The following is a 14895-nucleotide window of genomic DNA, read 5'->3' as shown; positions in this document are numbered from 1 at the left end:
ACACAAAGAAATATCAGCAATCTAGCCCATGCTTTGAGTTGTATTTCAAGATGTGTTGAAAATGCTGCAGTAACAGCAAACACAGAATATGCATTTCAGTGTTAAAGGAGAACTTCTGCAGAAAAGAAGAGATGGGGAAAATTTGTTTCTTCTGAAGGCTGGAGAAGCCTGAGCAATAAATTTTTCAATGAAAGGTGCTGAGCACCCATCCATGTTGATACAGTTGGGAAGAGCCGCACTTCAGCACTTCCAGTGGCATGAGAAAGTCTGACAGAGGCAATGGGCAAAGTTCAAGAAATACTGTGGGAGCTCGAAGAGGCCGATATATATATCTGATATATATTCTGTCTGGTTCAGTGATGTTTAAGATGATAACTGGGGGGGGGAGGAGGAGGAATCATGAATGGAATTGTGATTAGAAGATAAAATACTTTCTGCTTAGGCATAAAAGTTGTGTTACAGTATTTTGTTGCTTATGCGTCAGTGGTATTGTTCCAAATTTCGAGTTGCAAGTTGGTAATACACCCCATTTGGGGCTGAGCAGTATAGGAGTTGAATATTCCCTGAGAATTAGTATCAAATTTAGAAAGTGATTTAGTTCTGGGAAAGCACACGTAGCATCATCATTTTCATACAGCCTAGCATCTGCTGCTTTAAGCTGCCTGATACCTCTTGTAAGGCTGAAAAGGGCACTGACCTTGCAGTGAGATTGCTTGCTAGCCAGAACTGCCATAGGGCTGTGGTATGTCTCAGGGTACATTCGGGTATGAAAGCTGCTGAGCAGAAGCTACGAGGTCCGGCCCATCACAGCGACGTTAGGTAAATTTGCTGATCAGTACAGTATATCAGTCAGCGAAGAGCCCTGCACTTCCCGGCTCCATAACGAGGCACTGACCCAGCTTCATCCTCCTGTAGGACCAGCTAGCTCTTTTTATATTATTGCTGCACATCCACCGCAAAGGGAAACTGTGACAGCTCCACCTGGATGTTTGATTTTATTTATTCATGGCCCGTGGAACAATGAAGTCAGAGGTAGGTGAATGATGCAGTGCAGGAAGTTGCTGCAGCAGTAGCTTCGCTACAGAGATGATGATTTCATGTATCAGGCGAACGGTGGAGGAAAATATTAATAAATTCCGTTTGTGCATGTATTGGGCAGGGGGTGAGGCAAAACAGGGCTTTTTAGGTGCAGCAGATGACATTTTCTAATTATATAGCTTTCTGTTATGCCTGAAGTAGTCATGTACAAAGGTTTTGCTTTCCTTAAAATGTTAGAAAACCAGTCTTTGCAAGGCAAAGCTATCTATTTAACTTGCTAGAATTAATGGAATGTCATGTTTCATTCTTATAAATGCATATCAAGTTCTCAGCAGAAAAATAAGCATGTTAATCATCGTAGCTGATGTACTGTGTTATGTAGATTGCTAGCATTGATTCTAGGCTGTGGGTTCCGGTTTCTTATTTGCATTTAGTCAATTAAGTCGGTGCCCACCCTGAATCCCTTCTGGTGATTTTCTGTTGATTTTGTTGCTCAATGTATTTATTCTTCTTTGTGTATCTGCTTTTAAATAAATCATCGGAACAATAAACAGTCCTACAGCAGAGGGAGCAGAATGTTTCAGGAAGCAAAATCCTTCTGTTAAATCACATGCAATCTATGCAGTTGTTAAAGGAGGGCTTTTCATGCAAACCATGAGTGTGTTTGGGTTTTTAAAAACCCAGTCTCATGTCTGTCCTGGATGTAGGAACGTGGTGGATTCATAGGACAGACATGTAAGCGGATTGTTAACAGAGGTCCCAAAGCACAGCTCTGGGGCTGGCCTGTGTCTATAGGTGGTGTGTGATTATGTAATGGATAGCTGGAGCCCGTGGGTGAAGTGGTTGAGAGTTTGGGGGATTAGTTTCTTTTTTGATATCTCTTAGTATATGTAATGCATTTCTTGTGCTTAATATTTTTTTAAAACAAATTGTTTAATGCCTGTAAGTGTCGTTGGATTTAAAAGATACTAGATTAATGATAGTAGACTAATATCCTTTTATTTTAATGGGGTATTAATGGTTGATTTATACTGCTTTGGATTTGGTTTGACTGTGTTCTGTCAAAGCTGCTGAATGGTTAGAACAAGCACAACAGAAATCAGAGCTGCCACCAGCACCCAGGGCAGGAAGTTGTGAGATTCCCATTTGAAAACCAAAGCTCTTGTATGTGTTGCTTGTCAAAAAGTCAGTGCTTTTAGTCTTTACACAGTAGTTTGTTTTGGAGATGGTTGTCTTATGGATCTTCTAATGTCTACGTACAGTTGGAAGTAAAGGAGTGAAAAATACCCTCAAGTCAGAAGCCTAGTTAAAGTTAAAATTCATAGCCAGGTTGCTGGTTTATGTGAATCTTTACAAACAGAATGAAAAATACCTTGACTTATCATATGCTCATTGATATAAATGTCAGCAGTGTTGCTCTGCTACAGAACAGCTAGGCATGATACAAAACCAGTAAATTTAGACCTAAATTTTGTATGCTGTGAAGGGCCACTGGTCAACAGAAGGGTCACATGAGGCTGACATCTAAATACAGAATTTCTTTAAGCAGACTGAGAGATGTCAGTAGCATTGCATCAGTGGATTAAAGGGTATTTGGGGGTGAGAGCTTTGTCACTTTGAGAAGGTCACAAGCAGAGAAATTCAGCTTGGCTTCCCGTTAAGTCCAAGCTGTCCTGTTTCCCCCAGTGCTTTGCCATGCCCGGTGTATAGCCCGGCACAGCCAGGGAGGGATGTGGGGCACATCTCTCTTCACCTGTAGTGCAGTGTGTGGAAAGTGTCTGCCAGGGTATGTGCTGGGCTCCTGATTAATGTGCCGCTCGTCTCGGGGCAAGTCCGTGTGCAACACCCGTGGGTCCGGCCACCAAATGAGAAATTCTGTTTCGTGCTTCTTCTTAAGTGCTTGAGGAAAAGTACTACTGAATATTACAAAAAATTACTTTTTCTTTCACTAAATTATCCTTTGGTTTTAAACACGGTACTACTTAAAAGCAATAATCTAGGGGTTTTTCCCTAATTCTTTTTTCTGAAATAAATAACTTAAAACATTTTTTTCTCAATTAAATTAGAATAAAAGATACTGTTTTGCAGCTTAAGAAAAAAAATAGGTCTTGAATTTATTAATGCATAGCTTCATTAGAATTGAAGTATTTGTGCTCGTAGTTATAGACATGATTACATATTTGGAGATCCAGGACCTTTCACATGCATGTTTTTGGTTTTACTGTAACCTGGATAGTAAGGATTGTGAATGTTGGATGTAAAAGTTTAGTATTCGGTACACAAAGTGAGGGGGGGACCTTGGGGGACTTAAGTCCTTCTTGATGAAATCATTATTTTTATAGAGTGTAGAGAGACGGGGCATTTCTCATTACTAGTCAAGGCATGCTCTTTATGCCAAAGCAACTCCAGTAAAAAGTGAATGGCCCCCATGCTGAACAGCAGTAAAGCAATAAACCCCTTAATTTACATATACACAGTTGCCAGTTTGAAACAGTGTTCATGAAGGGCAAACAGTGCATCAGCAACTGCCTGAAGTTGGAGCATTTTTTCCTTACTCTATCAATAAATTTAGATATATTTTTAAAATGTAAATAATACTAGTTTTGCTTTAATGTGCAGGCAGTGCATTGCTGGTTTGCTGCAGTACTGAGTGGTGTATTAGGCTGTTCAGCATCGCTGATGTTCTCCTACGCTCTCGTGCTGCTTTGGAACAAAGGATGCTCATGCTGGGGGCAACGCTGTGAATGAGGCCGGTGCAATGAAGCAAGGGAAAGGGTGTTTTCTAGCATATACCAGCGGTTAGCTGGGGGTATTGTATGGACAGCCAGAATTTTTTTAAGACTTTTCCCTGTAAATTGCAACACTGTCACAATAAGAAATGCATCCTAAGTGAGGACAACCAGGAGTTTCAGTGTACGTGGAGGGAGCTCTAAGTTTAAATAGGTAAATTATGCAATTGTAATGTTGATCTCCCAATACTTTGACGTTACTGCTTCCTCAGTGCTAAGTCTTCAGAGTACTTAAAAGCTTCCGAAGGAAATTCACTTTTTCCAGGAGAGAATTTTTATTAAGGAAAAAAACAGTTGCAGACAAGTTGGATCTTGTTTTGAGATCTCTCCCAGGCAGAAGCCACTGCATTTGTTAGAGGGGACTCCTTCAGAAGCAGAAACTTTTTTTGCCAAAGTGCAGAAGGTTATCAGGTGCTGTGCTCTGCCTGTTGGAAAATTAAATCACCTCCTGAAGCACAAAAAGGGAGATGAAAGGAAAAAAATAAAGCTTTTTTGAAAAACACTTGCTTTTCAGCAAGACAAAACTAGACGACTGTGCCTCTTACGAGAAACAGCATAGCTGGCTACTTCCTCAAACAGCTACATTTGCCAAAGGGAAAAATCCTGCTGAAATTCCGATCAATCCAGGCTCCTCTTTCTTTTAGGTCTCTGAAAAAAAATCACAGGCCTTATACAAGTGAAGACTGAGCAGCCTCAAGTTCAGTAAATGTCTTAGCCACTTTGTTAGAAAGCTTAGTTTTCTAATGTGATCAGTGTGAACATGTACCAAGAGGATGCTATCCGAGGGTTTTTCAAAGCCAGTATGTAGTAGCATTTTGGAATAGGAAGTGCTAATTTGGGTGCTGACAGTTGCTACTCGGTGTAGTAGCATTCAGAGGTACATGACTCAGATGTGGTTTGGAGAAGAGGGACAAGAGCAGAGTCTGCTGCCTTTTGTTATAATTTTTTCTGTTGTGATAGCTGATAGATGTTCATCTTGAGTTGCAATGAGAGCTCCTTCATCTTTAGTATCGAGCATGAGGTGCCTGTGCCATAACCTAAAGGAAACTGGATTTCATAGACTCTGCATCGGATCCTTAATGAAGCTAGGTTTATGGGGTTTGGGTTTTTTTGTTTTGTTCCACAAAAATTTAAATAAATGAATTAAATCAGAAATACTTAACTTTTCATCTCCAGATGATTTTTATAAACACTTACTGATTTATATGCACAGCACAGATGCAAGTGTCTTCATTTTTCCAGATGGAAAGACTGAGGGAGAGGAAGGGAGAGAACGGTTTGTTCAGCTGCAGAGGAAAGTTGATATTAGAGGCAGAGTTAGGTTCTAGAAATCTTCATTCCCAGTGCTGTGCTCTCACAACTGCCTAGGAGCATTAGACAGTATCTATTTCAAGTGCTTGAACAATGAAATAGAGAAATAAATTTTTAAAAAATGTGATTTTGTGTGTTTGTGTACATGCTGTGTTCAGCAAACATTTTTAGCTCTTTCAGGTGAAACCAGATCTCCAAGAGAGTTACACTCATATGTTACAGCATAACTTACTGCATCCCACTTTTTACTTCTACATGTTATTAAAATGCAGGGGAAACAGCCGGACTGCTTGAACTTTTAATAATGAGCACAGCAATCAAAATAGCGGAAACAACTAATATTTGCAGACAAACAGAAAAAGGAAACTCATGAAAATGTATTTCCCAGTCTTTCCAATTTTCCCAAGTGTTAGTGCAATGCTGAAGTCCACTTTGCAGCTACAGAAAGCATCAGCTGAACAACAGCTAAGCAGCACAATTATAATGCCATTATATTGGAGGACAAAAGGGAGAAAACCCAACTTCTTGGGAGGTGAGGGGTTGATTATGATGACCTGTTCAGGCTTGAGGCAGATAGTTTGATACTGATGTTGTGCACTCCAACAGTATTTTCCGAAGATTTAAGCCAAGAATAGAATCAATTGAGGCAGTCTTCAATGCAGCAATCAGCAGAGGAAAACGTAGGGATCAAAGAATGTAGCTTGAGAAAATGGCCTGTTGTGGTGCCGTGCATTTATTATGTTACTCAGAGTGTGCCATAAAGGGTGTTGGTTCAGCTGCGTGCCCCTTCCACAGAGCTTCATCCAGAGAATATTCTTGGATTCAGTTCCAAAAGGGGGGGGGGAAAAATATATATTGCCTTTTAGACACTGCTCTCTTTTTCCTTGTTTGATAACTGCTGCCAAAGTGGGCTGGCCTCAGATGTGTTTCTTTCCAGTGAAGGGCCGTAGGAAAATATTTCCTGGTAATAAGACCTTACTAGTTGGATACTATCTGTAGGACATGTTAGTATAGCTGTGATGTTTTTTATCTCTTGATTAACATGATGAATAGACTAATGGAAAAATAAAACACCACTGCATTATCAGTAACAGAACTGATGTGATGGGAAATGGAGAGGGGAGAGTGACACCCTATTTTAAGCATCTGAGCATAAGGCATTTGTATCCCATAGAATAGCTTATCTGTGCCATTATGCTCTTAAATCAGTGGCACACATGAATTTCAAAAGCATTGCTTGGGGATCGGAATGATAGTAACATTAGCCTGCTAATAGAAGTATGGAAAGCTGGGTGGAAAGGAAATAAGCCAAAGAAAATAATTGCACAGTTAAATTTCACTCGGCTATCCTTCCCTCCTTCCTTCCCTTCCTGTTTGTGTGTTACTTTGAGTCCTGTTGTCATGGGAGTCCGCTGTCATACCATTTGTTTTGTCACTTTATCCCAGCCCAGAGCTTGCCCTGAACTTTATGGCTTACCAGTACTGCTTGCTTGGCTGCTCTGTTAATCTCTTCACACTACACCACACTTCAGAAATTTTTGTTCTCTCCGCTCAGCAGAACATACCACTGCAATCCAGTGTGCGAGTTCACCCTACCCAAACAGCACAACTGCTCCTCTCGATCCAGTTACCAGGGTCAACCTCTGCACCACCTGGCAGCCTTTGCTGGCTGGCAAGCTCAGCAAAGGGACCCAGAAAAAATCCCTCGTGAGGAATGGCTTACCTTTTGAGTGAGGACAAGGAAGGCTTTGTGTAGTAGGAGAGGAGCCCTAGAGCAGATGTGTGCTGCAGGCTCCCGGTCTGGAGCCAGCTCTTCAGGTGGGATCAGCTACTGCAAAGTGTGGAGCTGCAAGGTGTGGAGCTCACCGAGGTGACTTTTCACGCAGTTGACCACGCCATGTTCAACTGTCAGCCCAGCAACCTTTATTAGCACAAAACTCACGTTCCAAACATTTCTGAAGTAGATAGCAGGACAAAAAAGGTACAGAAATGCAGAGGATTTTGTTTCTTTGCAAATGCTTGCTTATGCATTCAGCGGTCTGAAAGGGCTAGAGTTGATGTATTCTCCCAGCTTCCACAGCAGACACTTACACTCCGGTTCTAGCTAGAAGCGGGCCCCGACCACATGCCTGCACCCTCCTGCCTCAAGCCTTTACAGAAGCTAGAGCTTTTATTTTGTTCTTGTCCTCATTTCTGCAGGGGAGTGAACAAAAGCCCATCTCTAGCTTTCCGGTTTAGCCTTCACACCCACTCTTTTTTTGAAAAGATAAGGAAACCTGCAGAGGAGATCTATGTGCAACTTCTGTTTCGGTCCAGAGCTCAGACTTCAGTGGAAGTGAATGAAGTAGCTGTCAGCTGTAAGAGAATACAAAGTATTAGTATGCAAAAGGAGCAAAACCCAAGCAATTCACATTGCTACTGAGGTTTCTGCATCCTAGTACAAGCTGTTTGCTATAGCAGTGTCAGATCTAGGAAGTCTGAAATAAAGCAAGATGCCTAGTGTGCATGTTTGCATATCAATACCAGAAGTGTTTTCTAGCTTGCATCTGACGCATAACGTAACTGGTGCTTGAGGTCAGGAGCAACATAAGAGTTTGAAATGCAGTTAGTCCTTATGTTTGCTTTGCAAGCTTTCTTCTCTTGCAAGCTCCCATTATTTGTCAGAACACTAGATCTTCCATACAATCTTCTGGGTACTCTTACATCATCCTTTTGCATATTCTTCTGCTCAGAATATCTGATCTAAGTAGCTTTGCCACTGCAAAAAATTTCAGCACCTAGCAAAATGTCCCAACTGCTTCTGCCTAGATAAGCAGGTTCCTGGAAGCCAAACAGGGCTTCTTGAAGAAATCCAGCGTGTGAACTAAATCAGCAAATGAATGGAATTTTTGTTTATGTAGCCTTTGATTTTAATCGGATTGCGAACAACCAAGTTTGTCTTTTTATCCAGTCTCCCTCGTGTACTTGTGTGCATGTTCTCAGGACTGCCGTTATTAAATGTTTTACAAGCTCGGGCAAAGAGCCTGTCTCATTGTTCCTGAGAGCATAAACTGGAGGGTACAGTGGACGTATGACAGTGGAGATATGTAGAAAGTTGACTTTTATTTGTTTATTTGTTTCTGTTTGAAAACTATTTTTCTATAAAAGGGAAAGCAGCATTCAAAACCAAGATTAACACAATATCAATACGTACATTTCTGAAGGATATCCTTTAGTGAATATTGTAAGATCCTTCAGGTCTCAAGTTTGTTATTAGAGTAGGACAAACTATGATGAAGAGTTTCACTCGGAATGAAAGCTGGAGAACTGCGTGCCTTGATTTATCATTACGGTGCTGCTCTGTCTCCTTTATTTGTTGCTCAGACTTCAATAAATAAAACTGCATATAATGTTTATTTCCCGGATTGACTAATGTCTTGACTGAACCATAGAAGATTGGCTCTCTGATCAAAACAGAGCTAAATCACACTTTCAGCTGACTGATGTTTTGGAGAACACAAAGCAGTCCGTAGGCACTACACATGCCATGGTAAGAACATGGTCACAGGAAAAGAAAACCAAACCCTGGTGAAAAGAAACAATATCTGCTGGTAGCCAAATGTGACCTGACCAAATTGCATCTTGGACAGAGGCTGTATTCTTTTGTTTGCTTGTGATCACAGTAGAATTGTGCCATTGAATAGATTTTATTTTTTTTTAGTCGATTTTCTTATGGAAAAAAAAAAAAGAAGTGTGGGTATTTGAACAATCTAGGAAAAGTGAGCCACCCTCATAGGGTATGTTTACCCAATCTTTTAAAATATTCACTTCCTCTGACATTTTTATTTATCTTGGCACATAAATACTAAGTCAAGCTGTTTCCTCTTTCCTGAGCTCAGTGTTTTTAAAGGAAGCTAATGTTCAGTCTTGCTAAAGAATTTCAGGCAACTTGGTAGAAGGACTGTGGATAAGAACGATGCCATCTTGCAAGAGTGTCCTCCCAGATTTTCTGGTTCTCATAACAAACTAAAAAAAATCTTGGCTCAGAAAGACCATGTGATACCAATGCTGCAAGTCTTAGCCAGTTCTGGATAATATGATTACAGAAATAGTTTGAAGGTTAGCCTATGTGCAGTAAATATATGATCTTATTATATGAATTTTCTTACCCTAAACCCATCTAGAATGGATAAAACAGCATTTCTAAGTGCTTCACAAGGCCTGTCATTTCAGTGGAGGTTTCTCAGCAGCCTTTAAAGCATTTGAATTACTGTATAATGATATTGTGTCATCTCTTAGCAAGGCTCACACTCAACACTTTTATACACAATAGAAATTAAAATGAAATAGAATAAATTATGTCTCTCATTCATGGACTGTCTAGTGATTGTCTGGGTGCTTTATATTAGATATAGGCTCATGTCTGATAGAGCTTGGTTACTTGGGGCAACAAATTGTAAAATGTATAATAGTAGGTCAGATGTAGTGTATCAAATATTAACTCTTTTCATACAGGTTTTTGGGTTTTTTTAAAAGTACATGCATCTAAGATTATAGGCACAGTTTTGGGTTTATTCTTTTTCCATGCTTTAGGATATTGAAAAAGTAAGCTTTTTTGCTGTAAATATGTAGTTTATTGGGTGAAAAAATATTTGACATTCAACAACATTTTCCTAAAAGCTTCTTAAACCTCATGAATATAGTAGATATGATAATTTGAGGGTCATCTGCACATGTGCCATTTTCATGGTCTCAGAAGATCCTTTGTTGGTCTGTTTTCCAGCAGTAGATTAGCTTTCTGGGGAGCTGAGTGGTCTGTTCTCCCCATCACTGTACCTGATAAAATTCATTGTGATCATACCAGCAAATACAAGCAAAAACTATCACATGCAGTTACCTTTTTCAGGGGGCAATGATGAGGTTACTGAGGGACATCAGAGAAAAAAATACATTCTAATATGTAGGACCAGTTTTCTATGTAGTTGCCTGCACGGAGACCCCAGTGGGATGGTCTTGAGCTTAAGTCTATCAATTCCTGGGTTGAAAGATGTTTTCTCTTCCCCAGGTTTGAGCTGTTACTTCATACTGCTTCATGACTTCTCTCACCTTAGACTTTTAGAATTGAGTTCAGTGTGCCTGATTCTTCCCTTGAAGATGTTGTCTGTCTTTTTTTTGGTATCAAGGATAGGCTCAACCACAGATCGCAATACGAGGGAAAAGCAAAACGTTGAAAAAAATGATAAGTAGTTCATTGCTAGCACTGGTTTGAACTTCATCCCTCCTGCTGCGTTAAGGCAGTTGCGGAGCAGTAGCTGAATGCACATCCTTCCATGTCTCACCGTAAGCATCGCTGGTTCCTGGGTACACCCAGAGGTAGCTACAACACCCACGTAGGTGGGCAAAAGTTTCTGCTGATCTCTCTGTTTAGAACAGTAGCTGGGTGTACATTTTTCTCACACAACCCATATTGAGTTTGAGGTGTGGGAGATGAAAAATGAGGCTGCTGCATGTACTTTGCAGCTCAAAACAGTACAGAAAACAAGGAAGTGTATCTAAGTGGAGAAATGTTCATACTTTTAGAGCAAATATAGTAGGATTTTCTTTTAGAATCTTTGTTAGCCAGCCAGCCTGCAACCTTGATTCGTTGCTTTGTACAAGCAGCTGGTAAGTAGAGTACAATCTTCAGGCTAGCAGTGGTGATGTTCAACGAAACTTACTGCAGAAAGTACCATATACCATGGATGGTACCAGCCAGTGTGTGAGATAGCTGTGGTGGCTGAAAAAAGTTTCTGTCTGCTTACTATGTACAGAGCATCTCTACTTCTGGGGCACGCTTATGGTACCTTACTGACAAAAGTGTGCTGTTAGAAAGAGGAGGAGAAACTGTGGGTGTGTTTGATCTAGAGCAGTGGGTAACACTAAAATCGGAAATCTACAGAGGTCAATTGGTCAAATAAGCTAATCTAATGTCCTAAAGCCATCAGATACAATCTATCAGGGAATGCTAAAGTTACCACTCCTTCAGGAAGGGGAATTTAGACTTGCTGTGTGATATTTTGTGGTTTGTACCTCTGAATGTATTTTGTGAGCAGTCTAAACATTAACAATAGTGAGGCTCTGAGGTAATGTTGTGGATGTCTTCTCCCACACTTATCTAGATCTCTTAAATGTGCATACATGATCTCTCACAGCTAAAATTTGATGTGTTTCAATTCCTTCAGTTCCTGGAGGAAAAAATGCCTGCCTGTTTTCATGCATCTGAAACATTTAATGAGAGGGCTTGCCTTGCCTGATTGTACTTGTCAAAGCACTATTTCACTAACGATAGAGACACTAATTTGTGACTTTGTCCTGACAGCACTGAGCAGAGACTGTCTCTTATTAGTAATGTAAAAGAAATAAAGGCTTGTGAGCATGAAGTGAAATGAAAATATTCAAGAGACTTAAAACCAAACTATTCAGCACTTCCTGAGAATTGTGCTACCTTTGGTTTAGTTCTGACGGGTACTCTATCTGGAAGTATTCTAGAGAATCAGAACTAATGGAAATTAATATTTTAATTGATCTATTCAGTTGTGCAGAAATAACTAGATGGTCTCTGTTCCCTAAATAAGAATAGAAAAATCTGTTACCAACAGCAGTCCTGTTCAAGATGATTGGATCACTGCAAAGAGCCTTCTTTCTTTAAATAGCCATCCTATTAGCTGAAGAATGGTAGAACAGCTCTGGAAGGCATTTCTGTGACATTAAATTATGGCTGTGCAGTATCTAACTCCCATCTCTGAATTTGACCTTCATCTGCCAAATTCTGACAATCCCAACTTGAGAAACCCTTGCCCAGTCCTGGCTGAGATCAAGCCTGGCCAGCTGAGATACTTTAGATGATGACTTCTGGGACCAGGCCTTACTGATCTAGAAATAGAGAGCAAGTTTCCTCTCCCCAGATAGCTGGTGGGACTGTGCATAACTACATCGTGAAGCAGTATAGCTACAGCAGTGCAGCTTTCGAATAAGGGTACGTTTTTATGGCTGTGTGGCCAGAGTTGTGTGAAGTCCTTATGGGCCAGAAACCACAAAGGCTGCTTTCTGTTGAACAGGCACTTTAATTGTGCAAACATGTTTGTCTTTCAAATTGAAATACTTTAGTGGTGTTCTTCTGAAGTGCAGCAGCTAGGGTGCTAAACCATTCTAGCTCTGAGACAATCTCAGAGAGAACGTGGTCAGCGAGAGTCGCACAGACCTCACCAGGGGAGATGGAACTGCTACCTGTCAGCAGAGACTTCATGTGATGTTCTACACGAGGGCAAATCATCTCACTTCATTTGCAGAGCTGACTCCTACACTAAACAATTAATTTTAAACCAGCGTTTACCTTCCACCCCCAAATGACATAGTTGCATTGTCAGCATGGAGGAGCCACCAGGCAGTTTCTCTTAAGTGTAATATAAATTTTAGCTCCTGATGTATGCTTTGCTATAGATGCTTGCCAAGACTCTTTTTATAACAATTAAGAAGGGTTTCTTTGAGTAAAAATATGCATGTTGTTTGGCTGCCAGAGCACTGCATACTTCTGGACCTTTAAATTAAGAGGAAGGAACTTTTGGTTAGAATAACATATATGCATGTCTTAACATGGAGTTCTTCTGAAGCAAGACTTTACAAAGCAGGTTTGATCCCTCTCAGTAAGGTTCTAGAAACCATCCCCAAACACTGTAACATCCTTAGAGGGCCCAGAATGCATTTTTCTAGTAACTGAAGGTCTTTTCATTTTTATCAGAAGAAAAGAGAAATATTTAACTGTAGTATGAGGAAATATATTTTCAATATTCATAAAATGACCCAAACAACTGCTTGTTTTTATTTGCCAAAACAGGGTGGAGTAGTGAATTTTGTGGTTGAGATCACCACCACCAAGAGATTTGACCTATTGGCTGTATGTTCAGTGGTGATGTAATCCTAATTTAATGTTCATTGGTTTTTTTAATTCTACAAATTTAGAACAGAATTCTCAGAGTATTTTTTTCTTGCAGTCTCAGCACATAGATTCCTTATTAGCTTGTGCAAAACATCTGCAATTAAAATTCCCTCATGAGTATGAACAATTTTGTCTTGGCCTGGTTGCATCTCTAAGCTTCTGAACCTCTCCCAGCCATTCTGATGATGAATACAAATTATTTCATGCTTTTATTTTTCAGAATATTAAAGAACAGAAACAAGAGAGGGAGTTTAAATTGGAATATAATTGGTTCTTTTGTGGGTCTACAATAATTAAATGTGCATATATGGACAGGCAGTCAAGACAACACTGTTCTTACTCACTGAAAGCTTAACCATTGCTTTACTTCAGAGAAAACAGCTACTAACATTTGCAGCAGAGCCCATTTTATTGCTAGCACTGTGAAATTCTCCTCAATATAGTTTACTTCAGCTATGGCCAGCTGCTGACCCTGAACTGTCATTTGCAATAGGACTAAAATGCCACCTTACATGTTTTTCCTAGAGCAAGCTGGCGTTTCATGACAGCTGAATGTGAAGTCGCCTGATGTAATTACTATGAGGAGTAATAGAGAATAGACGTTTTGAGTGTCTAAGAAAATGCTGTATTCTGAAAGCTTACATATTTGGTTGACTTCTGGCAGCAGATTCTTCCCGTCAGCAAATCTGAGGAATGCCTTTACCACACTCTGTTGCTTGGCGAGGATTAAGCACAAAGTGTCCAACTGAACAAAACTAATCCTCAGGACTGCACTGAATGAACTATTTGTAGGCCTGTTGCATAACAAGTTCAGGAGGACCGCCTGGCTTGGAGGAGTCCTTTCAAAATACCTTTTTGAAAAGGCTCTAGCAGCCCAGCATCATAGGCAGCCTCTTTAGTCAGGTTAAATAAAGCAATTCATAAGCACTCATGTGTTAGACTTGGAGCGTGCCACAGTGCATTTAGTATGTGTTTGCGTTTGCTTTGGACACCCAGGCACCAGAGCTCTACATCTTCCAATTCATATGAATCTGTTTGTTTGGGTCGTGACTTCAAGGCAGAAGGGGTTCCAGTTTTTCTTCCCGATTCCTAAAATTACTGCAGGCTCTGTTGGGTGGAGATAAACTTTGGCAACTGCTTTCCCCATGGAGGAGCCTGAATTCTTGCAGCTATACAAACGTGGAGCAGCAGTCCCACGTTGCCAAGGCACTGTCGCTGCTGTCGAGAGGGAAGTGCTGCAGCCCTGTGCAAATGAAATGGCCGCTGTCTTTCACGGGCTGCTACCTCAGCTCGTGACAGGTAGCTGAATTCTCCCTCTTCCCTCTTTCTTGGCATAGTAAAATACAGAGCAGGTACAGAGAAGAGAGAAGGTCCAAGACAGGCTTTTGAAGCAGAGATGTAACCTTTCTTCCCCTACATCATGAGCTGGCTCCCACAGTTTATTTCATGGGGGAGGGATGGAGGGTCAAGGCAAAGAATAGAAGAGATTTCAGTTTTACTCAAGTTGGCTCTTTGCTGAATGGCTTGACATGAGGCAATGCCCATGTCCAAACCCATCTGGTCCTTACTATGGTGGACTATAAAAACAGGAGTACATCCTAGGCAGAATATCACAAAGAAAGCTAAGTAGTATCACGCTGGGGACTGGGCAGTTTTATTGTTCCTTCCAGAAAGCAAGTGACATGCGAACTTGCCCAGTTTTTATTCTAGTCTATATATCCACACTGTGTAAATAAATTTGAGGTGAGGGCCTTTAAGTGCATTTTTACAGCTTGTTTTGGAGGTAATGGAAGCAGATTACCA

At 40.6% G+C, this 14895-nt stretch overlaps 1 protein-coding gene across 18 annotated transcripts in view; it reads left to right on the top strand.

The window, feature by feature from the left end:
• IQSEC1 (IQ motif and Sec7 domain ArfGEF 1) overlaps positions 1 to 14895 on the top strand; it is a 356789-nt gene that overhangs the window by 249334 nt on the left and 92560 nt on the right. Inside the window, exon 1 of one of the 18 annotated variants that reach the window (XM_074879792.1) lies at positions 788 to 1032. The exons of the other annotated variants lie outside the window; for them this stretch is intronic. The gene's annotated coding sequence lies outside the window, so the exon portion shown is untranslated. Of the gene's footprint in view, positions 1 to 787; positions 1033 to 14895 lie in introns of those variants that run through there. 18 annotated transcript variants of the gene reach the window in all.

Source organism: Strix uralensis, chromosome 10, assembly GCF_047716275.1.
Source record: "Strix uralensis isolate ZFMK-TIS-50842 chromosome 10, bStrUra1, whole genome shotgun sequence".
NCBI lineage: Eukaryota > Metazoa > Chordata > Aves > Strigiformes > Strigidae > Strix > Strix uralensis.
This window is presented reverse-complemented; position numbering and strand designations above follow the sequence as displayed.